Below are 27,907 nucleotides of genomic sequence, written 5' to 3' on the forward strand. Positions count from 1 at the left end.
GATCTATCAACCTGTTCCCTTATATAGAAACAGATTTCTTGCTCTTGGGAGCACCAATAGGTTTTTCTCATTTCCTTTATGACTTTGCTATTCTATTTCGGTAGATGCTGAATTTGATTTCTAATGCAGTGTGCTAACTTTTCTTGAGTCTTTTAAATCCAACAGCACATGTGAGTAATTTCATAGGTAAATCATTATATTCCTAAACTACCTAATAAAAAAAAAACAATGGAGCCAGATCAAGAACATGTTCATACCAAGACATCTGCATGACTGCAAACAGTTCTTAGAAATCTTCTATAATCTAAAAGCAGGGGAAAAAAAGGCTATGTGAATAAAGACTAAATGCTTCAAAATCTTGAGATTTTTACAAGCAAGCAGACAACAGAATATGTCCTAGTAAGTTCAAAGACTATATTAAAAAATATCTAAACACTTTTTCTTCTAATAAAATATGCTATGGTTTTATGAGACCAAAGTCAAACTGTAACACGAAGAGGCAGCAGTGCTTATTTACCAATAAAACTAGGAGTATATTAGTAACTATGGTATAATGAATGTGGAACATTGTGACCTAGGCTTACTATGAATTGAAAAGAGAAAATTGAAAGGGCTGTGACATTGTATGGTGTAATTAGAAAATTAATGATTCCATCAGACCCCAGGATCTCAGGCTTCATTTTATTTCTGTATCCAAGGAAATGTATCTTTCCTGATCTGGATGCTCTTTGCAGTTGACTGTTTCTACTACTTCTGTTTCAGAATCTTTGAATTTGGACATGATTGTTGTTCTTTATCTTGTCAGGGATGAACCATCAAGCTGAAGTTTATAGGTGTCATTGTTGTCTGAATCTTACGTGACTTCTGTTACAACTTTTCCGCTCTTTCCTCCAAGTGCCTCTCTGCACACTAGAAAACAGGTTATGGGAGACAAGTCAGCAGGTTAATATGACCTGGAACATTTTGTCCCTTTCAGTTTGAAGAATGTAGTTGTTCTGTATGAATTATGTTGGACTGAGTAAGAAGTCTGGATACAAGACGTACTGGAACATGGAAGGTCCACCCCTGCAATTTTACAACTTCACCCAAAGATTAACAGAACAAATACATCTAAAAGACACATAACTGAAAGAAGGTGTGCAGCAATTTTTAAATGATGCTGTGAATAGTAGTTAAATTATTAACAAAAATTATACAAAACAGAAAAGATGAAGGACAACAAAAGCAGTAAGATGCAGAATCATGGAAGTCCAGAATCACAAGGGTCGGAAGGCATCTCTGGAAATCATCTAGCCCATCTAGCCTAGCCTGCTAAAGGAGATTCCCTAGGGTACCTATAATGTATTGAAGAAGTAGTTCCAATAATAACGTTCAAGCTTGTTAGAACACTTTTTTCTTCATGCACTTCAAAGATAGGCTAAGCAAGTTCAAACATCAGTGACATTTCAGTTAGCATATTGGGATATTTTGGATAAAGATCAGGACACAGTGAAAATAAGTAGTGGTAAGTAGCATGAAGAGTATGTGGAAATGAGACTCAAACTTCAAAACTTTATGCTTGTGTATTCTGAAGTAAAAAGAGGACAAATAACTGCATTTGGTACCTCCTCAGGAAAGTACACAGATATCTCAAAGATAAGAAATAATTTAAACTAGCAGGTGTCATTGTTCTTTAAAATCTCCATCTAAATGAGGAAAAAATACTTGAGTTTACATTTTATATCCCTATGTTTCTTGCAGATATCACTCCAGCAGCAACAGATAGGAGCATTAAGGTAGGGTATAGACTAATCATTACTATTTCTCAGAACTCTCAGCGAGACACCAGGGCTCACATTGGGTAACAGCACATCCAGCTAAGAAAAGAAGTGATAGCAGATGGACAGAATTAGAACTAGCTTCAAATTTGCCAGAGCTGGTCTCTTCCTGATATCTATCTTTTATGCTGCTACACAAGACAACAAGTTCTACAAACAAAAAGGGACAAGTACACTAATGTAAAAATGTTGTTGCATTCTACATGCCATTTCCCATAACTTATGACATTTTTCAGTTAAGAAATTTATGAGCTTAGTAGCTCCATTAAATATGCTTGTTTGGGAGTATCTAAAACATAGAAGTCTCTAAAACATTTTCACAATCTTCTCTCCCCAAATAGTCATTAGACACAGGATGGATTAACATTTTAAATACCCAATCATCATGGCTCATTTGATTTTCTCTTCAGAGGCAAGGTTTCCTGAGAGCTGGAACAAAAGAAATGACACATTCAAAAGTATCATAGCACTGCCTTTTTTTTTTTTTTTTTCCCCCCCATTTGACATCTGAGTCATTCTGCTATTTCTCTGTGCAGGAAAGATGGTCTTTCTTCACAAGGACCCAAGCCTTGAATTTCTAAATGGGATAATCACAGAATCACAGAATTGATATAGTTGGAAGAGATCCCTGAAGGCCATCTAGTCCAACTCCCCTGCAATGAACAGGGACACCACAGCTACATCAGGTTACCCAGGGCCTTATCCAGCTTCACCTTGAAAGCCCCAGGGACAGGGCATCAACCGCAACACTAGGCAACCTGCTCCAGTGCCTCACCACCCTCACTGAAAAAGATTTTTTCCTTATACCAGAATGAGGATGATACCTATTTACTACATTGATGTAGTTACCTCCAATTCCTTCACAGAATACCTTTTTCTCACCTTTCTAGTCCAAGGACAGGAGCATTTATGTTAAACTGTGCAGACTCTGAAAGGAAGAATCTATGATGACAGCACTTTCATGGGCTTCTTTGAGAGTTATCGTTCCTGAAATAAATCAAGCTCTTACCATAACTACCTGATAATTTCTCACTGGCAACACAAGCATTTGTAATGTGCCGAATGAGCCACTCCAAATTAAAATGCACAAGATAAAATACACAGGCTTTTCCTCTATACCTGTTTCACTCAGGTGCCTGCCCCATTTTTAAAAGGCTGTGAGAGTTGGATAGAATAAAAGAAGAGGAACAGGAGATAAAATGTAGGGAAGAGCAAGACAACAACACAGGTTTATATTTTATGCTGATTTTAACAGTATAAAATATGAAAAATCTATTTTAACAATACAAAATATGAAAAATCTTAAAGATTGTGCTTGTTGGCTGCTGACAAAGCATTAGTTTCGTAAGAAGAAAAATGAAAACAAACCAAAAAACAATATATAAGAAAATCATGTCAATGTGAACTTAGAGGATATTATTGAATCTGAAAAAGGTAAGTCCCCCACTTACACGCTGCATGCAGAGTATACAGGCACTGTCAGGCTGTCTGAAACCAGCCTGACCTAGAAGAATGCTCTGCTGACAAGAATTTAACAGCTTTTTTTTGGCCTTAACTTCCAACTTCAATGCATGGCACTTTTGGAAGAAGCACCTGCCTGCTGACATTCAAACTGAAAGAGCCAACTTGAAAGAGCCAACTCATTTTTTACAGGGTGTAACACACAAGCAGGCAGAAGATGGTTTGGGGGAATTTGATCTGTCGCCGGATGCAAACCAACAGTCTGGTAGTTCTCATGCATCAGCAGATGGCCAAATACCCTATTCTACATATTACATGACAAACCACCAAGCCAATTCATTAAAGCAAGACTTTGTCAGACTGGGAGGCAATAAGTGGTTTAAATGCTACTAACTTATGTCTGAGACAGAAGTGACACTAAAGATGCGTGACTACTTATACTACTCAGAAAGAAAGACCACACTTCAGCCTTATTTTCGAGTATTTTCCATTTTTTGCTCATTAGCTCCAAGTGTAGCACTACAGAAGTGTGGGTTCTGTATGATTAATCACATTTACATCCTCTCACCAACTGTAACTGGTCTACTTAGGCCTCAGTAGCCACATACAGGAAACAACCAGACTCCTCCAAACAAAACGAAACTGTTTTCTTCTTTAAAATGAAAACTGTGCAAACATCACATCTATGTGGTGTTTGGTTCAGCAAGGTAGCAACATCCAAATTCAGCTTTTACTAGCTCTGTAGTCTTATTTCGACCTACTGGTAAAGTCACAAGACTTTTTCGCCAGCTGATACACTTCAAAGCACCATTTCATGGGTAAATCAATGACAACACATAGGACGCCTCACCGGGACATTGCAAACAGAGATTAATTTAGGAAACACACCAAAATCTGATAGCAGCTCTGCTTGGAAGCAGAAACATTGCAAACAAGCAAATTATGTAAAGCAGCAAACAAATTTTACCAGAAACAGTTTTCAGGCCCCACTCTGCACACTGGTACTTCCTTGCGTAAACAACTTTAAAGACAGCTCTCCTCTGTGAGTAAGCCTGCATCGCTCTTTACATTCATTCTATGGTATTCCTACCCTGAAAAGCTAACATCTGCCAAATGGGCTGATCTCTTAACTATGCTGTGAAGGATTTTTCATGAAACAGAATAAAATGTTTAGAAGTGTATAATACGTAATGACTTCTCAACACAAACATTAAAAGTTATAATAAATAATATCAGATTTTTTTTTTTCCCCTCCTTGGCAATACATACAGTTAAGAGGTTTATTAAAAATACCAGATTTAATCCAAGTTTCTAAGTGAATAAGTAGTAAGCATTTTGGAACTGTCCTACTATGTTACTAATTTCATTAGCTTGCTTTGCAAAGTGCAAATCAAAGCAGAGATAATGTATTTTAAACCTAATACGAGGCAAAATTTTGGAGAAGTAATTTCAGTACATGAGAGACTCCAGAGAGACTTTTGGGCCTACCAAGAAAAGAAAACAATGATGCCTCAAAAATAGTAAACATGCTATTAAAAGAAACCAAGACCAGGAAAAAAGGCTTTTTTTTCTTTTTAAGAAATAAATACATGACATGATGAATTACTGTAGAACACAGGACATGCAAAACCAAACCAGAAAACTGATATACGCTATGAGATTTTTCTAGCTCTTAATTGCACAAAGTATACATGGAAATGACAACAGTATAATACCCACAACAAGAAGAACTTTTCAGATCCATAGAAACAATTTTCAGTGTTGTAACTCAACGGTGATCACAAATCCCATTATGAACTCCATTTTAATACCCAAGCTATTCCAAATTACGTTGAAATATAAAATAGTGCTTACATACGCTATGTTTGGAGACTTTTAGGGAGACATTCCAGCCCACATAATTGGAAATCATCTTAAAGCCAAAATAGTAATTTGGCATAGCTCTGATCCCTAGAGGTGGCTTACATTCAAAGAACAAAAATAAAACGGTATATAGTGCAAAGTTACTCTGAGAACCTCAGGATTATTAACTTTAGTCAAGTTTGCTTCCTTTGGTGTTCACTACAAACTTTTCAACACTGGATGACAGTGACTGGCTGAGCAGCATTTTTATAAGGTAGCAAAATATGTGTGACAAAAAGGTTTGCTTGTTGCCACTGTTAAATTAGACAAATAGCATCAAGCCTCTCCCATTCAGTCAGCCACACAATGATTCAACAGAGATCCATGTGAATACTTTCCCAAAACGTTTTGAATAGGTACAAAAAGAGTTAAAAATTAGTGGCAAGAAATACAAACTAGATTTACTAGATTAAATAATTAAATAAGCAAGTGTGAAAGAATAACAAGCTCTCCACAGTAAGTCCACAGGTACAAAAAAAGGCTAATGTCATGATATACATGGGTTGTAAAATACAAGTATTTGTTTTTAATCCTTTTATAGTTTAGATTAATAGAGCATTTTCTGAAAAGCAGTGAGTATGGTCACATAATGCTTGGGCTGCCCTGAGTCAAGCAATAATGACATTACTTTAGAGAAGCAAACTGCTATCTGTCTTCTCAGTGGAAAAAAACTAAAAACACGTTCCATAAATACATATTTCCCAAAACAAGGAGTTGGTGCTTCAATAAATAAATAAATAAAATCCTCTCTCTATCTGGTTGTAGAGAGTTGAATAGGTTTAAAGGTTTCGAAAGCATGTTGTTTAAATTAAACTGTGAACAAGTGATATATATGTGTTCTAACTGAAAAAAAATCTCTTCCTTGTTTGGTATTGGAACCATCATAAACAGGTACTTGAAGAAAGTAGCCATTCAAGATGAGCAGCTAGTTGTTATGACAAAAAAATAATAATTTGGTTAATCTTACTGCTTCCTTAATCCTTTCCCTCAGTAAAGCTTTCTTTTCATCTTACATGGATTTTCAAATGTAAAGCATCATTGAAACATATTTCAATCTAGGTCTACCTGCATGAAAAGATTTAATCAGTTCAAAATCAGTTAAACTATAGATAACCAGATATGGAAGTTGATACTCATAGGCAGAAGTTACATGCTGAGACTTGGACTTCAAGTTGGCACATGGTGATTAAAAGATACAAGAGAAGCCCACCAACACAGAACAGTGCATCTGTATAACTATTTCTCCTCCCTGACCTTCTCCCTATGAGAGAGATCTTTGAAGGAATTCAGACACAGGATGTTGATGAATATGAGAAATTACTGTTCTTATAATGGTTTCACTTCAACTGAGACCGGTTGGGGGCACCAAATACTTTTTATTTCTCTGTCACTGTGCTGTGCTTTCTGTCACTGGGTAACCATGACATTCAGGATCCCTGAAAAATACAAAAAGGCAACTGTGTGGGAATACATAAAAAACTGTTTAAAGCTATCATGCCAGTCAATCTGCAGTGTAATCCTAGACTGACAGGGCTGGGTTGTAATAGGCTCAGTTCTGATCATATTTACACCTATGTGAACCAACAGTGACAACAATGAAGAGAAAGCCTCTGCATCACTATTACCACTTTCAATACAAATAAATTGAAATTGTCATTAAAAAAAAAATACTAAAAAAGGTGCATTTCTAGCCTATAGGAATTACTTGTACATGTATGGAAGTGGTCCTGTTCATGAAAATACATCATATCCAAGCACTGTCTTATAAATATGCAGAAATGGTCTCTGAAACAGAAGCTAAATCAAAACGCTGATAGATTAGTTCATAAATAAATACTATAGAGATATATTATCATATTTGAACATTTACAATGAGAACAGATTTATAAATGCCATTAATAATCCCCTGGTTTTATAAAGTCATTCTTCTCCCATACAGCAGAGAATTTCTCATGCTCAGCAATGTCTAGAGATGCTCAAGGCAACAATGGGAAATACAAAGTAAAATGCTTCTATTGTCAACCTAAATATTAGAGTCACTACTGTTTTCAAATAAGCGTATGAATAGCTAAGAACATATTTCCCCATGTTAGACAAATGGATACATTTCACTTGAAATAGAATAATGGGTATGAGCAGAAATTAGAGTGGTCTATGAAGATACAAGACTCTAAACACAACATTATTAATCTCAGAAAATGAATAACGTCCGTCCTCTTAATGAATCTATTTACACATAATTAAAACTATTCATCCTCCTTCAAGTCTAATCTTTCTCAGATGCATATCAGCAATTTAATCTCTTTGATTTGCAAATTGTTTTCAAGAACTATTTTTCCCCCCACGAAGAAGGAGCAATATTCCCTTCAATTTTACTGAATACCAGATCCTTAATTTGCAAATTACCTCGTGTTCCACATAAAGTGCAGAACATCAATATTAAGCTCATATTTTTTGTTCATTTACACTGAAGATGTGAGAAATAGCATGAGATGATATTAATCAAGCTCTCTTTCCTCGCAGACAGATCAGACAAGTTTTTGCTTGCACAGCTTATTTCTTTGGTGGGAGAAAGAGGTTCAGTGAATTGGCCCTTTTTTCTAAGGGGCCACCAATACACACTGTGAACACTGTTGCGAGCACTGTACCCTAGCTGAATAAAAAGGGAAGGGGCAAGAGGTTCCATGAAGAAAAAGACTTAAACATCACAGGCTTCATCTCCACTGCTGAAGCTGCTGGATATGACCTGAAGAGCACATGGTAGGATGCATCTGTGCACAAAACCAGAACTCAGCATTTCTTTGATTGTGGACTGACACATCAGAGATTGGGGAGACCCAAGCCAGAGGACTCTATCTGCAGTATTTGTTACCTGTGGATTCAGAGGGGATCTGTAACAGCAAAGCAATGTTGTTTTACCATATCCACACCAGGAAAAAAAACTCACACTACTTTCATTAGAGAAATAAGAGTGAAAGAAAAGCACAGGTGTAATGCTGAAATTAAGTTTCATTTCCAGCATATTCAACTGCAGAAAAGCCATTGCTGGGATAAAAATAAATCCTAGGTTTCCACACCTCAAGCTTGCTGTTATAATCAGTTGATCTCCATTGGGAATAAACAGCTTGGTAAATCATTTCACATTAACAAAGGATGGGGTCTACTTGCTGAACATTTTCTTCGCCTGTTCCTGTGGTCAAACAGGAAACATTCATACTGCAAATATACTGTTAAAATATCACACTCTTGAAAATATACAGGTATTTTAAATTAAACACTAAGATTATATAAGCGGAACTAAGCTGCATCTCCAAATCAGGAGAAAAAAAAGGACTGTAAGATTAAGCCTGCACAGCTTCACCAAGGTCAGATTGCCTGAGCAACCTGGTGGCCTTCTATGATGGAGTGATGACATCAGTGGACACAGGAAGGGCAAGTGATGTCATCTACCTATACTGTAGCTAAGAGACTAACACCAGCCTTGATACATTCTTATTACTACAACGTACACATATCCTTACAGCAAATCATGGGATCTTTACAGAACAATTATACTTCTGTCATTTATCTGCATGATTCTGCTATTTGTCATGTGAAATTAAGTTCAGTGTAATAGAATTAAAAAGAAAAATTCTAAAAAAAGGAGTACAGACACAGAGCGTAAATTGAGAGAGAATGTAATTACTGCTCTTTCTCCTCAAGACTGATGGAGTCCAGACTTCCAAATTTAGTTCATAAACTAATTTCCTCAAATAATTCAACTTGAAAAAACAAGATTTGAATCAGATTCATTGTCTGTTTACTATTTTATTGCACGTCTATTTGTTTTGTTTATTAACTGGGAGGTATATGGAATTGAGAAGCTGCCATTCAACATGCCAAAATTTATGAAAACGCTGTAAAACAGCTTACAACAAAATGCATGCTTTTTACTACTGCAACTGAGGATTTAAACTCAGTTAAGGCTAAGAAGACAGCAGACTAAAAGGAACAATACCTGCTTTTAAGTACAAAGATCAATTACTAAAAAGACAATAACAAATCACCCAAAAAACAGAAATTCACAGCTGTCCGAAGAAGATACATCCTTCTGTGCCAGACACAGCTCCCCAAAAGGCTGACTAGTGTGATCAGCATTCCTCTTAAGGCCATTTACATATTCTATGAGCAGTAAGGAAAACAATTATCTTCAGTAAGATATATTACTGCAAGTGGAAGATCATTTGAATGAGACATCTATGAGGTTAAAGAATTGAGCGCAGAACACCCATTTATTTATGGCAACTTACTTTTCTTTCTACTCTGTGCAAAGGAGTAGTGAGAGCCTCCTGTCAGCTGTGCTGCCTATGTCTTTGAAAAGCCTAAGTCATGGTGCTGAATAGGCACTGCATTTGATCCTGTCATCATCTCTTATCCTCAACTAATCTTCCCAAAGTACCACACTCCTAGTCTACCAGGACGTAAAACAGAGTATTTTAAAAAAGTTCTGGTAGCATATAACACAACCTATGTTGTGTCCATGTCCTACAGGACTGCCAGGGTCAAAACACAGAGCTCCTTAAATTAATGCTTCTGGCATGCAAAGAGAGGTGAGGTGCAAACACTACAGCTTGGAATGGATGCTCTGCATCACTCCTAGGATTAGTCTTCTGATCATAAATTTAGCTGCAGGTGCAAGGATGGAGATTCTTCTCCAGGACCTCTTTGCTTGCTAATTCAGATGACTGAGAATCAGTGTTTTCTTAGTCAGAAAAAAGAGGTTTTGCATTTAGATACAGGAAGGACAAACCCATATAATTCATTAGAGATGACAACTATTGGAAGATTCAAACTAGATCAAAGGCAGTTGCTTACAGTCCTCAGGTTTCTACTGGAGCTCTGAGCTATATGCATAGTATTTTTAAACATATGATACATCTTAGAGCAGAATAATTATATTGTTACTACACAAAATTGGCAAAATCTAGTAATGTTTCAAAGCAAATCAAGTACTTTCTATGTAGCAAAAATTTTAATATATTCAGTGTATCAGCTGCGATGAGATCTTGGAAAAGTCATTGCAATTATTTTTCCTTTTATGTACTTTTATCCTGTGGATGTGTTCCCAGCAATATGTACAATTCTATCTAGACACAGCAGAGTTCGAAGCAAAGAGAGCACTCTTCTGTCCTTCTAGTCTGAAAGGAAGTGTTACAAATTCCTTCGTAAGTGTACAAATGTGCCACTGACAGCACTTTTTCTCTTGTAAAGCTTGTAGTAACAAAGAACAGTATTTCTAGGAGCACTTTTTCTGTACAGGATTTGATCTTAAGTCATACTTACCTCTACATTATAAGTAGCATCAGTACTCAGCGTAGCACATTGCTAGTGCTCATCTAGATAAAGCTTCAAAGTCAAGCCTACTCCCACATATGAAAAAAGATCTGAGAACAAAACCTGCATTTATCCCCCAAACCTCAGAATATTTATATTTAAAATTATTTTAATTATTCTTTTTAAAAATTAAAATCTGCTTGAATAACTGATTTTTAGATGCTGTCATGCAACAACCACTGATAGTCTACGTCAAGCCTAGTGTAACTGACAAGAAAGCTTCAACATTTCATTAACAAATTGAGAAATGACAACCTATCTGTGTAATTTTAGATGACTTAGTGTTTTTTTTTGTCTAAGAACAATTTGCACAAAATAAATGATTCATAATTTCTACGTAAATACACACTACTTACAGTTTTATACTTGGTATACTGTATGCCATCCAACCATACTACTCAGTTTGAACTAGTATTTTAAATGCTTCTGAATACTAATAATTCTATTAAATACACATTTAAGGAAAAAAAAAAAAAAGAACCAGACAGTCAACCATAGTGGAAATAATAAACAAAACCCTTTGTTCATAAAGTGCATGGGAAGTAACCACAGAGATCCAGCTGAAGAAAGACGGCATTACCCGTTACCTTACCTACCACAACACAAAGACCTCAGCTTCTTTGCAAAACACAGCTAAACTCGTAAGTGAAGTTCTGGATTAAGCATTTGCTTGCCACAAAACAATTAAAGGGAACTCAGTGTAAAATCACTTCAAGAAAGTCTGGAGAATCAGAGAATCATGTCACAGTTTTTTGCACATATCAAGGCCAACATTACAGTCAGACATGGTCAAACAAATGGAGAAGGCTAAGAGCAATATTCAAACTGTAGTGAAAACGTGGATAACAACACACTGGTAAATGAGTACAGATATCAAATTCAAAATGCTTTGAAACTCTTAAGATGTCTACAAAAAGACTCAAATGTTAGTTCAAATCACTGGGAACTGAGTGTACATACTACCCCCACACATAGCAGAAAATGCTTTTATTTTAAAATGCCACAGCAGATTTGTTGACAACACCCTTGTATGCAGACAGGCAGTCATAAGCTTGTCTGAATGTCTATCCCCATTCTCGAGTTTCATTTGGTCATGTCATGGGTTGCACATGAGTGTCAGGGTTTGCCCCTTCCCCAGCTCAGGGTAAAAAACAAAACCCAAAAATCCAAGCAGATCTGCTCGCATCTTCACAAAGATGAACTGAGGCCATAGCCTCAAATGTTATCTCACTGCTTTTCTATCTGTAAAAACACTGAGACATAGACAACTGCTGTTGCCTACTTTCGCTCTACAGCACCTTCTAATAGGATTCAAGCACTACTAAACAACAGAAGGTAACAAACAAGCAGAAAATCAGCTCACCCCTTCAGACAACAAGCAGTGGTTGAGGAGAGCGCAATTTCTATCCAGAGAGATGCTGCTCACCCAGCTGCTAACCCTTAAATGATGCTGAGGAGGTGGTGGATCCAGGCTCCATCCCTTCTGATCACTCAGGTGCACTGCTTGCACCTGAGCTCCCTGGGTTAGCCATGCCTTCTCACCTGGTGCTCAACCATTGGTTCAGGCTGTGACCTGGCAATTCCACTTCAACCTGTCCATCAGGCTCCCAAGCATAGCAACTCATGGGAGAAACCCTGGTGGCTTGTCAAGTAACCACTCTTCAAGCCACTGGAAATTGATCTTCCCTGGAGGCTGACTTGTCTATACAAGCTCTGCCTCCCCTTGATTCTCCCCTAGCCAGACTGGGCCATCTTCCATGGCCTCATCTCAAGGAGACTTGGCCAATGATTGCCAATGCAATCACATTCAAAAAGAAATCCCAATGGTCAAGTGTCAAAGCCACCTTGATACCCAATTGCAATAAACATTCATGAAAGGGTTCAGCACAAAGATGCAACAAATGTTTTTGGTGTTTTAGGATTGATATATTTTTAAGAATTTAATTTGCTGCATAATCACGTATCTGAAGTTCACTTCAGTAAGAAAGATGACATCTGAACATCTACGTGTCAAGTTGAAGTGTAGGAGTATCATGTGTTATTTTAAAAATAAGACCCTGGGAAAAAATATATTATAAATGAAATACATACATTGAAAATATATTCATTATAACAGAAAAAGCCTACCAACACAGGCCATCTGCTTTTGACTGATAGATTTCGTAAACTGTCAGAACACCATGTAAACTGTTACAAATCTCATTTAATGAATATCTCAAAAAACATACATAGTTCTCACATAACTGGCAAGTTCTAATGAAAATAAGTATCTAAGAATCAAATATGTGTGAAATCTGAATTACAATTGCTCAATAAGCAACAAAAGCTGCAGAAAAACAGCAAGAGCTCCATCTATCCCTTCTGAGATGAATCAAAATCCCCCAGATGATCTAAAAAGCCATGGTTATCAGCTTCTTAAGACATATAATTCTTCAATTGCCATTTCATTTAATAATAAATAGCATTTAAAATAATTCCATAGAGACTAAGAGCATATACTAAGGAGAAATATAGTAAGTACAGCCTCTGTGAATATTTGCGGATATTCTGTGAAAAAGATAAGCATTGTCTCCATCCCTATTTATTACCTGAAATGTAACATTTTTCGTTATTATATCAGTAACATCTCCCAGATACACTACCATAACATTCAAGGCCCACTTGAGGATCCTGCCTGTGTCAAGCCTTACCTCTTCTGGGCTGTTCACCTACACACAGTGAAATTCATGCACAGACCTGGGATCACTTTAGTGATATAGCATAGCAAACTGCTAGACTATAGAGACTAAGTTTGATGGAAATAATATGCACAGAAAAAGAGAAGCCACTTTTTCCATCACAGGTGTAATGCAGCAGAGCATCCAAGCCCATTTTGCAGGCAGCTTTCATCCACTGCTCTACTCCTTGCTCATAACCTCCACAGTGCAGGACCACTGAATAGCATTTGTTCACACAAGCTGAAACAAAAAAAAGTACCTACAAGTAGCTTAAACCTGCAGGAAACCAGTTTTTGTGAAAAAGTAGGCAACGTAGACTGAATATCACGCAGTCTCAACATCTTCTCTACAAATTTCAGTCTTACATATTCTGATGTTAGTACTGAATGGCTTGGCATCCTTATAGAAGACATTAGTAATGACAAAAAGCAAATGCAGTAAATACAGACAGATGTCAGAATCTACAGAATAACTCTGGAGAAATGCAAACTATTACTTATGCTCCTTTCCTGTGTGACAGCAAACAATATTCTGAAGGAAGAAAATCTGCCACTCCCTCTGAAGGACTGTTTCTCCATTTTGTAGGCTACAAGAGCTGGCCATCATCTCTCTTCATTATTCGTTCCACATACAAACGCTATACTAAGTTCAGCATTAGATTTCTGTACTCATCTGCCAAATGCTGCCACTAAGCTTCCATCATAATGTGAAATCTAATATCGGGCTTACTTCTGAGGAAAGACTTCAGAATCACTCCTCATCCAATTTATTGATGGTATTTTTATACCCATTTTAAATTGCTTCCCTATCCAAAACCATCCGTATTTCACACTACACAACTATAAATTTCTACAATACATACATTTAGATTTTGACACAAATTCTTCTTTTAACCGAACTGCACTCAATAAGAGTTTTTTTAGTTACATGTATTTTCATTAAAGAAATAATAATGGCAGCAGAAACTCAGAATACTCTAGTCTTGCTAAGCAACTATTTGACAGCCTATAATTTCTCTGTCATTAAAATAAATATTCCAGCACTGAGTTCATGTTGGAAAAATGTCACCCTATGGAATAATCGTCCCTCATAGTATGTAATTTAAGTTTACTTAATGTGCTGTGCATTAGAACAAAAAGTGGACAAGTTTAGGGAAGAGAAATTCTGATAAAAACCAACCATTTAAAGTAGCGGAGAGAACAGCAACTAGTCATCAAAGAATCCCAGAATACCACTGACATCATATGTTATCTAGGAAGAGTTTAGTTGTTAGTGTACCAGTTATCTTCCATTCCTTTGGTATTGTTACTGTAATTGTTTGCCTTAAGAAATAATAAATGATAAGGATACATATAGTTCTGAAATACCACCACTTAATGAGCATTAATTAACTAAACTGTCCAACTAAATTAGTTGGACAGCCCTTAACATATGGATAAAGCAAGGGTCTGAGTGCTTCAAGTTCATAGAATAGAATCATAGAATCACCAAGGTTGGAAAAGACCTAAAAGATCGTCTAGTCCAACCATTCACCTATTACCATTAGCTCCCACTAAACCATGTCCCTCAACACAATATCCAATTATTGCATTAGTGAACATTAGTTGCATAAAGCAGTCTTAGATTACTTTTTTTCCATTAATGTTTTTATCTAGTAACATAAGTGTTTTCTCTCAAAAACATCATAACAAAGAAGAGTTTTTCTTGCTGTAAGTTTTAAAAATTGACATCATTATTCAGTACCAGAAATGTCAACTACTGATAGGGGCAATAAAAGGCAGAAATTATTTGTTCTTGGGTAGTTATTTTTGCATCTACTGTTCAGTCTCAGTTTTCTGTCCTGTGTAAGATTCTCCCCCTACAATCACCACTAAATGGTATCTGAGTACACTCAGGAAGTGCGCACTACAGAACATTACTGCCTTTCACATGCTCATTTTAGTATCCCTTGTGGCAGCAGTACACTGTCAACTGTAATAGTTTTACTACTAACAGTGATATTAATCCAAATATTTACATTACTATATATTTAGGAAAGTATGGGAAAGATCAAAGAAACAGACCTGGAACAGCTCTGGATTCTGCAAAGTTATTTCACCCTTGCAAGAGTCCTTGGACATCACCATGAGAAAGTGACCGCTCCCACAGATACCGCCTCACTGACACCGGAACACTGCAACGTGATGCAGAAGCTGTCAGCCCCTCTGGGGGCAGGCATGATATGCATAGCACAAACACCAAGTGTTTGGTGCTAGCTTCCCAAATCCTAAAGGGCTTTTATTCCCTAGAGGGGCAGCATGCTGCCCCTATCTTCTTGTTGTGGCACTCTGCCAGGTGCAAATATGGTAGAAGGAATAGAAAAGGATGGTAACTCAGTGTGGAGCAGATACTTTGATAGAATGAGTTCTTTAATCACAGATTTTTCAAATCTAGTGTCACAGGTAACAGTTTTGAAGTGTCCTAGGTAATAATGGGAAATAATTTTAGAACCTCTAAAGCTCTGAAATGGTACAACAGCAGCAGTCTCTACACAGTAGGTATCCATCAAGTAAAAAGCTTTTCATCATGACCATATTTACCAAATATTCAGGATATGTTCATTAATGTTTGAATGCAAAGAAATCACCAACTACATGTAACTACTATTGCATTTCCAAAGCAGCTGATGGAGAAGTAAATTCACCACCCCACTACTTCATCCATCCCTTTATTGATATTACTATATACACCGAGGAAATAAAATGACTTGTTGCTTTTCAGATATTTTTGATTTAAGGGTTACAGCAGGATAACTGGGTGGTAGGAAGAGTGTACCCTTACCATTCCTACAAATACCGAACCAGTGTTGTGCTGCTTCTGATACTGAGTCTACATTACTCTGAGCTACATTGGGTAACCACACAACAATGCATTGCTCTGCACACACACACAAAATCTATAGCTAAAATTTCATTATTAATGGTCTGAACTCGAATGACTTGGCTAATTAACTGTGCTACCCAGTAGTTCATCATCATTACTTCCTGCAGCATTTGCAGATGTCTTGGTTTCCCTGAGCATTCAAGAGAATAAAACCTAACTAATTTGTGGGGAGGTAGTGGTAAAGCAAAGTAGCAGCAAGCTATGCAGTACTGCTATTTCTCCCAGATATTCTTATTATGCTACGAAAGTATTAGTCAGGAACGAACATAATACACAGAGAATTGCACAGAACTCTAGCAGCAGTCCAATCACTGAAATATGAGGATTAAGCAAACATCTTAATGGCATTACTTACAGAGCTACTGGGGAAGGAGAGATTATTTGGCAGTGTGAATTCAATTTGCTTTGGAACAGCACAATACTTCAGCTGCAAAGCCTTGTTTCCAGCCACAATTTAGAACTTCTTCAAATAACAAATCCTAAAACAATACCAACAATAAATAGTCCGGGTTTCTTACAAAGTATTTGTAGAACAGAGTCCAGAAAACCACAGTGATATCCTCATATATCAGCCACTGATTTCACATGATGCAAGTTACCACACAGACCCTCCCATCTTATCCCTTGCAGCTGATAGCAGCTCTAGTGCAGTTCCTACAGCCACAGTCAGTTTCTAAGGGGTTTATCAACACAGAAAGTTCCAGATCCTGCTGGGGAGCACTCAGGCTGCTCCTTCCAAATCTGCCTAATGGCACCTGATCGGTAGGGCACATACAGCTTCGTGGCTGTGTTGAAGGGAGCAGGACACCCAACCTCATCCCACTATGAAGATTGCTTCCTTCTATGTTAGCTTTGGGGTATTTACATCAGCTCTATTGCTCATTTTGATCCAATTTATTGACCAGCATTTTAAGCTGTTATCTCAATTTCTGGTGTATTCAAAAACACCAGGCTACGTAATTGGTTCTAAACCTGTTTTGTCACTTCCTGCTGTTACAGATGAAAAAAAACATCATGGAAAAACAGAAATAAACCAACAGAGAAGGAACGCTCACCCATATTTGAAGATTCAGGCTCACAAAGAAAGACTCCACAATGGATGGACCACCAGAAAGAGATCCTTCCCCAGTAGCAGTCAGCCCTTAAATGGGGTCTAGGAGAGGTGCAGCCAGGCTCCACCCCTTCTGGTCACACAGCTGAATTGCCTTCACCTGTGCTCCCATGGCTGACCCAGTCCTTGCCTCAGGTGATCAATCAGTGGTTCAGGCTGTGACTCAACAGTTCCCATACATTTACCTGTTTCCTTCTCTGCGGATGAAAAATGCTATCTCTGGAATTTAGACAACAAAAGATTCCCATCACATAAGCTGCTTAAATCCATTAGTAAAGTCTTTATAATTGCTTATATGTTTAAGGAAATGCAGGATCTTCAAGTTTCAAGCCCAAGGAAGCAAATTACCATTCTCTAGGGGCATTGAATCCTGTCTAAAATCACCCACCCCACTTTGCCCTTTCATCTATCAGTGTTAAGTTTTATTTGGTTATACGAGAGGGTTGTGTTTCAGAGGAAGACTATATGTATTAAGGTTTTATAATGTCATATTTATGATCACACCTGTATATAGAGGATTACAGAATGGTTGAGGATGTATGGCACCTCTGGAGGTCATTTAGTCCAACCCCTGCCCACCGTAGGGTCACCTACCTAGTTGTTCGGGGCTTTGTCCCGTTAGATTTTGATTATCTCTAAGCATGGAAACTCCACCTCTCTGGGCAACCTGTGTCAGAGTCTGATGAGCTTCACAGGAAAACCATTAGCCTTTTGATCTTGGGTTCAAGCGAAATTCTGTATGCTTCAGTTTGTGTCCATTGACTCATTCACTTTCAGGAAAAAAGGGTTTTTCATTGGCATGGATTTACTCAGCAAATAGAATCACAGAATCATATAACAGCCGGGGTTGGAAGGGACCTCAAGGATCATGAATCTCCAACCTCCCTGCTGCAGGCAGGGCCACCAACCTCCACATTTAATTCTAGACCAGGCTGCCCAGGGTCCCATCCCCATCCAACCTGGCTCTGGATAACAGGACATACACAACCTCTCCGGGCAGCCTGTTCCAGCACCTCACCACTCTCTTGGTAAAGAATTTCCTCTGATATCCAACCTAAATCTTCCCTCCTTCAATGGTTTCATTTCCCCTTGTCCTACCATAATCTACCCTTGTAACTGAAAGGCTGCACTGAGGTCACCCCCCAGCCTTCTCTAGGCTGAACAAGACCAGCTCCCTCAGTTTGTCTTTGTAGGGGAGGTGCTGCAGCCCTCTGATCATCTTTGTGGCCATCTCCAACAGCTGTCTTTTTTGTATTGGGCCCTCAGACCTGGATGCAGTACTCTAGATGGGGACTCACAAGGGCAGAGTAGAAAGGGATAATCACCTCCCTGTCCTTACTGGCCACCCCTATGCACATACAAGATAATACTTGAGAAATAATTCCACAGTAATAACTGTGTTGAAAAGTACATGAGTTGGGATGCTGTGTGGAGTACTCTAAACATATTTTAACTTGAGAAAGAATGAACTCTGCTGGATAAAAAAATAAATAAATCCAGAGCTCTTCCCACTCCTAAATGCATTAGGTTTGGTAACTGATGCTGCAAATGATCATTCAACCACAGCTGCACTGTGGATTCTATTCTGGGACTATTATTAAACAAAAATGAGCAAGAAATGTGCTACTATTTTCTTCCTACCACAGGCCACTGTGGCACTAGATAAAGCTAGTGATCATAACTGCTTTTAATTCATCCAAACTTGTACCTTCTGCAGGACTTGAATATCTATGTTGGGAGACAGCTACAAATTCCAAAAGGGAATTGCCAACACTCTTGATCAAATAATTCTATTAAAATGAACTGGGTAATTAAACTGAAGCATGTATTTCAATTGCTGGCCTGAATGCCTGAGTCTTCACATCACAAGCACAATGATGCATGAATGCAGTAATACAAGACCTGGAGAAGAAGCTATCAAGGGTGTCTTTCATCACTACTTCAACAACTCAAGAGGTCCACAGCAAAAGGAATACAAGAGAAGGAACAGCACATAAAGGGAAGAATGGTCATCACAGTTCTTTTGATGCGTCAGAAGTACTCCTTTTTCCCCTCTGTGCTGTGCAGACTAATTAGTGTCTGTATTTTGGGGTCACAGTAGACAAGCTGAGAATTATCTTCAGATGATGCGTCAGAAAGAAATAAAGTACCTCGGGAAAAGAAATACTGCTTATACACATGCATATATTATGCCGTACTCCATAAAGAAATCTATATGTACACCAATATTTATATAAACAAGACTGACAAGCTTTTTTACTCCAAAGCAAAGAAGATGCATTTCTTTATCAATATTTTCATAAATTTTAATTTATGAAATAAAAGAAATGAAGAAAACATTACTGTATCAGTTAGTTAATAATAGGTGGTGGGAATGACAGAAAATGACAAGCTGCAGCATTAGACATAAAGCCACACACATAGATGCTCCGCTTCCTAGCTGTAATATGTAGTAACAACCTCATATTTCAACAGCTGGCAACTTGATATGACAATGAAAAGCTCCAAGTAATCTTCTCATTACAATTAAGCAAAACCATGGTGAAAAGATAGCACCTTTTTTTCTCTAGAGATTATTTTTTATTACTCCTTCTACTCCTGCCAAAGAATACAGAATCAAGGAAATACTCTCATGGTTCCACTTCTGGCATGCTGAATCACTACTGCCGCAGAGGAAGCATAACAAACCTGTGTTCTCAATTGCTTTGTGGAAACAGACAAATAAGTATAAATAAACAAATAAAGACCAGTACTCTTTCTAAGCACCTAACTAAAACGCTCTTGCCATCATGTTACATTGAAACCAAATCACAAAGATAGGAGATCCAGATTCTCCCCATTATATTTAAAAGACACACAGATAACCCTTTATATTTTATCTTTGCACTGCTGTACGTATCAGATGAACTGAGAAAGGTCACTGATCCTTGAATAAGGCAACTAGCAGACGCATAGATTTACCATGATAGTATTATGATAGGGGCACTAACAATTTTTCATGTAAATAAGGCTTCTTAGTGCTATATTTAGCATTTCTGTGAGTATTTTTAATTTAATAATTTTATTTTATTTTATTTTTTCAAAATGCAGTTTTCTAAAAAGGAAATATGAAACTGTATTAACTCAAAGGAATGATAAGGAAACAGAAAGCAATACGATATAATTTCATAGAGGCTTTTCCTGAATTAATATGTATATATTTTTGCACAGCAATTTTCAAAAACATTTACATATACTCATGGCACAACTTCCTGCATGAAGGTATAATTTATTTATCTAACAATTTAACTGAACTTCTTCTATTGGGGCATAACTCCAAGAAACACAGACAAACTCACTAAAAAGTCAGTAATAAAAACACTGTCAACCCACTAGTCATTTCTAGAAGCCTCTCCTACCGCTGGCCCGTGGACAGCAAAACGTGACTACTGATAAGAAGAATTTACAATATTAAAGAATTTTTAAAAGCTATTTTATCAAAATGGAAAAAAAATATGTGTGTTTCTATGCAATCTGCCACTTAGCTGAATTCTGAATACATGCTGTTGTGAAATTGCCTTTTTCTTCCTTGTACAGCTCATATACATTACTTGGCTCAAATCTTTTCAACATTTAGATTCAAAAAGTTCATCCCCATAATACATAAAAAGTCTTCAAGAATATATAAATTTACAAGAGAAGTAAAAGCTGACATTATTTTCAAAGTTCCAAGATGTCTGTATAATTAAGTGTGACTTGCTGATTATTTTATTATCTCATAGGACAGCTAATAGGAACTAAGTTGTTATATTCCAATATAAAAATTTCAGCAATTACATAAAGGAAGCTGCTGTCATCACACATGGAATTGTGTTTTATAAAGTTCACAACAGTTTTTTATAGTTTCAGTCCTTAAAAACAACTCTAGCTTTCATGTTAGCCTCAGATTAACCAATTCTGCTGCCATCTCCTATTAAAAATTCACATTTGTACCAGCAAAAAGAACAGTCAAATTCATTTGTCTCCTACTTAACTGAAGTGCTTTATCTTGTCCTAAAATTAATATGAAAGATGACATTTCTGATTACTTTCCTTCTCGGGGTGCCTTTCTTCCTCTCCATGTGATAACAGACAACACCTACTTGTAGCTGAGTTTTTGCTTTGCATTTTAAGTCCAAATACCTAGTTTCTGATTGGTGAGAGGAAACCCACATTCCTCATCACATAAAACAGATCAGAAAGTAAATAGTCATTTCATACACTGGTATAGCAGTGGAAGTCTTGAAACAAGTTATCTTCCCCCCCTCTTCTACCAGTACACTGGTTTCTTCACTGGTGACTAACATCACTGCAAAGCTGTACTGAACTTTACTTATGTGCACAAAATGCTTTAGGACTTACATATAAATCATCATTATTCTATAAAATTTGCCACTAATAGTAACTAGAGTAAATTTGTGAGATTAACATTCAAGCATAATTGGAAGTATACACTTTTGTAATCACTAAATCTAAACTTGTGCTATTAACTTCTCAAACACTTAACTATTAAGAGCCGATTGCAAAGACTGAAAGAAATGATTAGTAGCACTTTCAGAGATAAACGTGCTGATAACAAACCTGTTAACAGCATCAAAGTGAAGAAATTAATGGCTGAAGAGTTCTCACTGCAAAAGAGTTTAAACTCACTGCAAAAGAGTTTCAAAGTCTGATCACAGTACTTGCAAATGTAGGTCCCTGCTGAGGCACATGTAGATTACTGCAATGTAGCAGGATATCATCTTTGCAGACTGACAACCAACAGTAATATATCTTGGATCCGGCCAGCTTGACCCTGCCTATGTCCTTACAGATGGAGAACTAACAGCCTGAGCAGTATCCTCCAGAGAAATTAGGAGGTGAGCTGTAAAAAACACAGGTGAGAGCTTACCCAGAACATAATGGACAACTCTAGTCAGACTTAAAGAAAAATTTGGACCTTGTGCATGAGGAGGCTAAGAGAGAATGGCATAGCACAACCAAACCAAATGGAGCATGATCCGTTCATATGCAATGCACTGTAGAAAGCGGCAGAGAAGAGATTAAGGAAGATGGCTGGCACAAGAGTAAATGCAATGAAGAAATTCACACTTGATGTAAGACATCTGTTTCTAACCTTAAAAATAGCTGTATTTTGGAACATTCTTGTGCAAGGCATCAGTAGTATGCTTCCGGATATTTGTGTATGTATACAATGTATGGATTGCAGCATCCACACACTGCAAATTGTGCAGGAGAACTAAATAACAGTAGTTACACCTTAAAAACTTTGTAGAAAAAGTGAGTGAAAAAAAGTACAAACATCTCCAACATGTAGATCTTTGAGTTTCTTTTTCTATTTTATGAGTCCTTCCTTTCTGAAAAGCTGTAAGATGAAGTTTAAGATGAAACACAGTGTTCATTGATAGCAAATAAAGAAAAAAAAATATGCAAAATTAAAATGACAACAATGATTTTTCTTAATATATATACCAAATAAGAAAATCTACCTAATCATACTGCATTGATATAAAGAACAAAACAAGCCACTTGGCTTTCATCTTCACTAGATATTGACAACATATTCCAGTAATTATCTATCTTGTATTTCAAATCATTATAAACCTGCTGACAACTGTAAGAAATCAAAAAAGGTCCCTCCAAGAGATCCACAGACATTTGATATAACTTAACAGTTTCAGATTTTTTTTTCTTAAATCATTATTTTACAGAGATAAGAGCAAAATTAAAACAGCAGGAATATATCTGAACACAAAGAACATCTTGTTATGTGAAACTTGAGAAGATTCTTCTATATTGCTGCCAAGGGAGGTGGTGAAGTTGCCATCCCTGTCAGTGTTCAAGAAGCGTCTGGATAGGGAGCTAGGAGATATGGTTTAGGGGTTTTCTGTAGGTATGGTAAAAGGAGGATGGTTGGACTAGATGATCTTATCCAACCTTGTGATTCTATGATTCTATAATATTGAAAGCATTCTCCATTTGCAGATGTATTTTAATTAAGATAAAAATGAAATCAGCTTTCAAATGTGCAAAATGCACAGGTTTCAGAAAAGTTGAAATGGCAGTGACTGTAGCACTGAATGCATTGCAGAACAGGTGAAGGATTTTGGACAACTGCTACAGTTTTACCTCCATTCATGCAAAATCCATAAAACAGACTAAAAGTACCACTCCCATCTTCTAAATTTTGTTTCATCATCCTAAATTGTACCATTACTTGGATGAATACGGAGTAAAGTCCTGAGTAAATTACAAACTCTTACTTGTATTTGCTAGTGTATTTTTATGTATAAGTAGATGCATCTGTCAGTTCCAGGAATTTCCTCAGAAAGCTTGCTGTGCAAAATCATGTAGTAGTTGGAAACGAAAAACATGCAGTCACAGGATTTGCTTGGCCTTCTGGCAGTAACTTCCACAGCGGGGGCTCTGTGTTTGAGGATGTTTTACACAGGAAACGAGCCAGGACTCTCTTCTACTATTCTGCATGGCACAGAATGGTGTGTTTCATTCTTTTTTTTTTTTTTTTTCAAAGGTAGGCATTTATAATCAACCAGATGGTTTCACAGATGGAGATTTTTAGTTCTGATATGGTGAACGTAACATAAAATGTGAGTGAAGTTCACAGGGAAAAACAATATGTTCATTTGGCCAATCTGCTGTCCATCAAAACCACTGCTGGTTACTCTGACTCTTCCATTTCAGAAAATTATCCTGTTACTGAAGTAGAACTTACCTGGGGTGAAGGTCAATGGACCAAATCTTCAGTAGATTTCCACCTTACATGAAGTCAGAAACACAAGTTTGGACTCTTATTTTGCAACACAAATAAGAGCTCAAAACAAGGCAGAATGTTGCAGAACCTATGTAAAAACAAACAAATACTAAAAGTACATTTGAAATTAAAGGAGTCCTTCCTGCTCCTTTTCTTACTTTTAGGTGCGGATATTCAGCCTATAGCATTTCACTGAGGTAACTGGAGGAGTTGTTTAGGTCATACTTCTATGGAATATGGTGCAACACTCCTTTACTACCTTGAGACTGGGAAGGGCTTGTAACACTAAAAGCTCATGGAAAGTGAAAGCAGCAGCTTGTCGTTTGCTATCTGGCTGCCAATCTGCAGAAATCTTTCTCCTAGCAGAACCACTGATGGGTGCTGGCAGCCTCAGGTGCAACTTGCAGAGAGCAACAGAGATCTGCAATGTAAATGTAAGCATAAATGTGACTGTAAATGTAATCTGAAACGTATGAGGCATCCATGGTCTCTGATTAGCCAAACAACTCTATTTGCTTTGGTAAAATTAGCAATACACTGGTTAAAAGGGAAAACGTTTTGTATCTTCAGAACATATCTGATAAATAAGCAACTGGATCTGCCTGAAAATCCTAACAAGTACAGTAAGTCACTGATTTATAAGGAGAATCTTTGACTGCTCAGCCCACTGAGTCACTTACAGAGGTTCATACATCAGTGTTTGCTGTTTTGCACAGTGAAATCACATGAAACAATTTCTGAAAATCACATCACTGTGTGTAACCGGATATGGTGTTATTCTTGCTATTGAGAAATTACTCAGTATATTAGCTAACTGTAAGAAACCAAGAGCTAAAATCGTTTGATACTAAATGATGTGGGTCACCTGTATTCATCTTTTTTTGCAAAGATATAAAAACATCAGTAGACACAAAGACCTGATGATATGGTTTGATATTGTCACTCCCTTTTGCCATGCCCCACAGAGTGACTGGCTCATTTTTTTTGAGGGAAAGGAACTAGGATTGCTTCCATGTTTGAATCCCACAGCAGAATAATGTATTCTATCAATTTTAGATACAAAGAAATGTTTATCTATTGCTTACATCAATGGCACATTAATTTTGCTGAGAAATTCTGAATTTCAACAGTAACTCTCCCAGCAACAGATGAGTCTCTCAGCATCCAAAGCTCAAAATACTACACTTCTTGCATACACAGGAACTATCATTCCTCTGTAAAATTCCAAGTAATTCATGCAAAATATTCCCCTTTCCTGCCTCTTCCTTCTTAAGTGTTGTCTGGACAGTGACAGAAGCATTGACGCTGTTCCACAGAGCAGCAGGGCTAAGGGAGCCTGCACCTGGCTGCAGAACAGCGTACATGTGCTGTACACCAGGCCATTACTGGTGCAAAAAGCAATAATCCTTTCTGAAATCTGTGTCCCTAGTAATCTTGTTTTTTCTCCCTTGATATTTCACATTTATCCAACTTCCTTCTCTGCAATTTAGCTCTTTATTTAGCTCACAAAGTAGGCATTATCCTAAGTAGGTAGAGTATTCATCTTTTGGCATCAGTGCCAGTTACCCCTGGCAACCAACACTTTGAAGGGAAACCTTATTTTTTTCTGGTAACTCAAAATAGGTCTTAAGGGTCAACTGCGTGGAGGCAGCTCGTAAGACTGGAAAACACTCAACAAAGGACCTATTCATATTTGTAGAATTCAAATGTCAAAGAGAGGTGAGTTTATTATTTTTATTTTCTTTAATCATTATGACACACAACTAAGGGAAAACCCCTAAATATGCAACAGTGTCACGTTTCAAGGAGTATATCCACACTGAAGAAGCCTGGAGGATGTAAGAGATGCATACTAACTTAATGTAAATGGGAAGAAATAACACATTCTAATTAAAAAAGCCATAAAAAAATGAAACAGGTTTTAAACCTATTGTCTCTGAGACATCTGGGTATACACACACAGTTTATCTTGCTGTTTTCTTCAGCTGAGACCCAAGTGCGCTTTGCTTTGAGAGTTCAAACCAAGTAATTTGATGAGTAAACAATTTGAAAATTGGAATTAAAAATGTGTCCTATGGTAAACACCAACAGTAAGACAATTGTTAGGACAGTTCTCTAGGGCTCAGTCTGACTTGCTGAGCACTGCTCCTTTCTTCAAACAAAATATACAAGTTTCCATAAAGACACAAAAGTAGAAAGCATTTTGGCAATATTCTGCAAGTGCTGGGAATTAGATCTTTGATTGGTTTTGATTATCTGAAGCAAATTCTCCCAGAATGAGGTAAAAATAACCTCCTTTGATTACAGTGGTTTTGGTTACAATTAAGTTTCATCATCACTTATGCAAATGGATTTACTGAAAATGTTGTCAAGGTAGAAAGAGCTGACAGCATGGAAGTAACAGAACTAATTCAACATGAACATGGCATGCACTACAAGATTTACCTGACCAAATGGAGACATTGCATGCTCTACACCAACTGACCCTTACAATCACTGTAGAAAAGTTGATACTTTTAGAAGGCACCTCATCTAGCTACATAGAAGAGGTCCAAACCAGGCCAGGTGAATGGTACACAAACATCCTTTATTTTTCCTCTGGCTATTACAGGAGCATAGGATGCTTCACTTACACTCACAAACTCACAGTCTAACATGGTATCTAACACCTAGCCAGAAAATTCCCACCTCAAAGCAAGATTAAGTGTGCACTGACCTTAGGAAATAGACAGACTGCTGTCTACCTATTCTAAAACACTCTAGAAATTTAAGCTGAAAGTCCAAATGATCACATACATACACTCTTGACTCTTCATATACGGGATGTGAGAATTTCAAAACAAGTTCCACTCCACAACACCATTTCTCTTCACTCTTGCTTTCAATAATATTAGATACAGTTAACTTAGTTTAATAATCTAAGTTAAACTTGCTGTTAAGCAAGCTTTGATGAATACCAATGGGTGCCATTTATCCACACGGAGGAATTCAGTGACACACCTTTGCTTCATACACAGCAAAATTTCAGACGTCATGTTGTCAGACTACCCTTCTGATGCTATTTGTCACACAGCAACAAAATGCTGGTGGGAAGTTTCAACTTCTACTGCCTTACCACCAACACTCGCCTCTGATACCTAAGGCCAATACAGCAGTCATTGCATAGTTTAATAAACTGTATTCCCTCAAGAACTTATGTTTTAGTCAGTAATCAGCAGGGCAATTACTGACCAAGTGTGCATGGGTCAACACTGCTCACCAGAAACATCAGATACTACTTTTTATTTCACTTTGTATTTATAAAGATAGATTTGGGATATGCAGTCATTTGTTTCACAATCGCTGGAAGAATTCATATGCCTATTTACCATTTGGAGATAGCTTGCTTCTACTGAAGTTAACCAACCAACGTAGATTTCAATGGAAAAAGGATCAGCTCATGTTTGCAATACCACCCTACTGCACAACCTTGCTTCCATAAGCAAATAATGGAGGACGTGTGATGCTTTTATTTTCAGAACTTGGATCTCTTCCCTTTCAAGTGCATTAGTATAAAATTAGCAAGCTAGATTTCTACCCACTTCTGATCAGCAATAAATACTTCCCCTCTGTTTACTTTTCCTTAGTGGAGCCTAATTAACACCCACTTGTGCAATTCCTGAGACAGGAATTCATGTTTCACAGAATCACAGAATCACGTTTCTTTTTTGTGTAGAAAAAGCAAGGAAAGATGACAGAATGGAGTTTGTATGATAATACACTTTTTAAGGTGGGAGTAAAAACAAGAAAAACCCAAGAAAAAAAAAATCACAAC

General features: G+C 37.2%; 1 protein-coding gene and 1 long non-coding RNA gene across 3 annotated transcripts in view; both read right to left on the reverse strand.

Annotated features, from left to right (window-relative positions):
* Window positions 1-27,907, reverse strand: part of KCNQ5 (potassium voltage-gated channel subfamily Q member 5) — a 244,582-nt gene that overhangs the window by 179,627 nt on the left and 37,048 nt on the right. The window lies entirely within an intron of this gene.
* On the reverse strand, window positions 668-10,942 carry LOC116653162. Its single transcript, XR_004306580.1, has 2 exons — window positions 8,258-10,942; window positions 668-909 (listed from the first exon to the last, which is right to left on the reverse strand). It is a non-coding gene; the product is annotated as an uncharacterized LOC116653162 (long non-coding RNA).

Source organism: Coturnix japonica, chromosome 3 (assembly GCF_001577835.2).
Source record: "Coturnix japonica isolate 7356 chromosome 3, Coturnix japonica 2.1, whole genome shotgun sequence".
Classification (NCBI taxonomy): domain Eukaryota; kingdom Metazoa; phylum Chordata; class Aves; order Galliformes; family Phasianidae; genus Coturnix; species Coturnix japonica.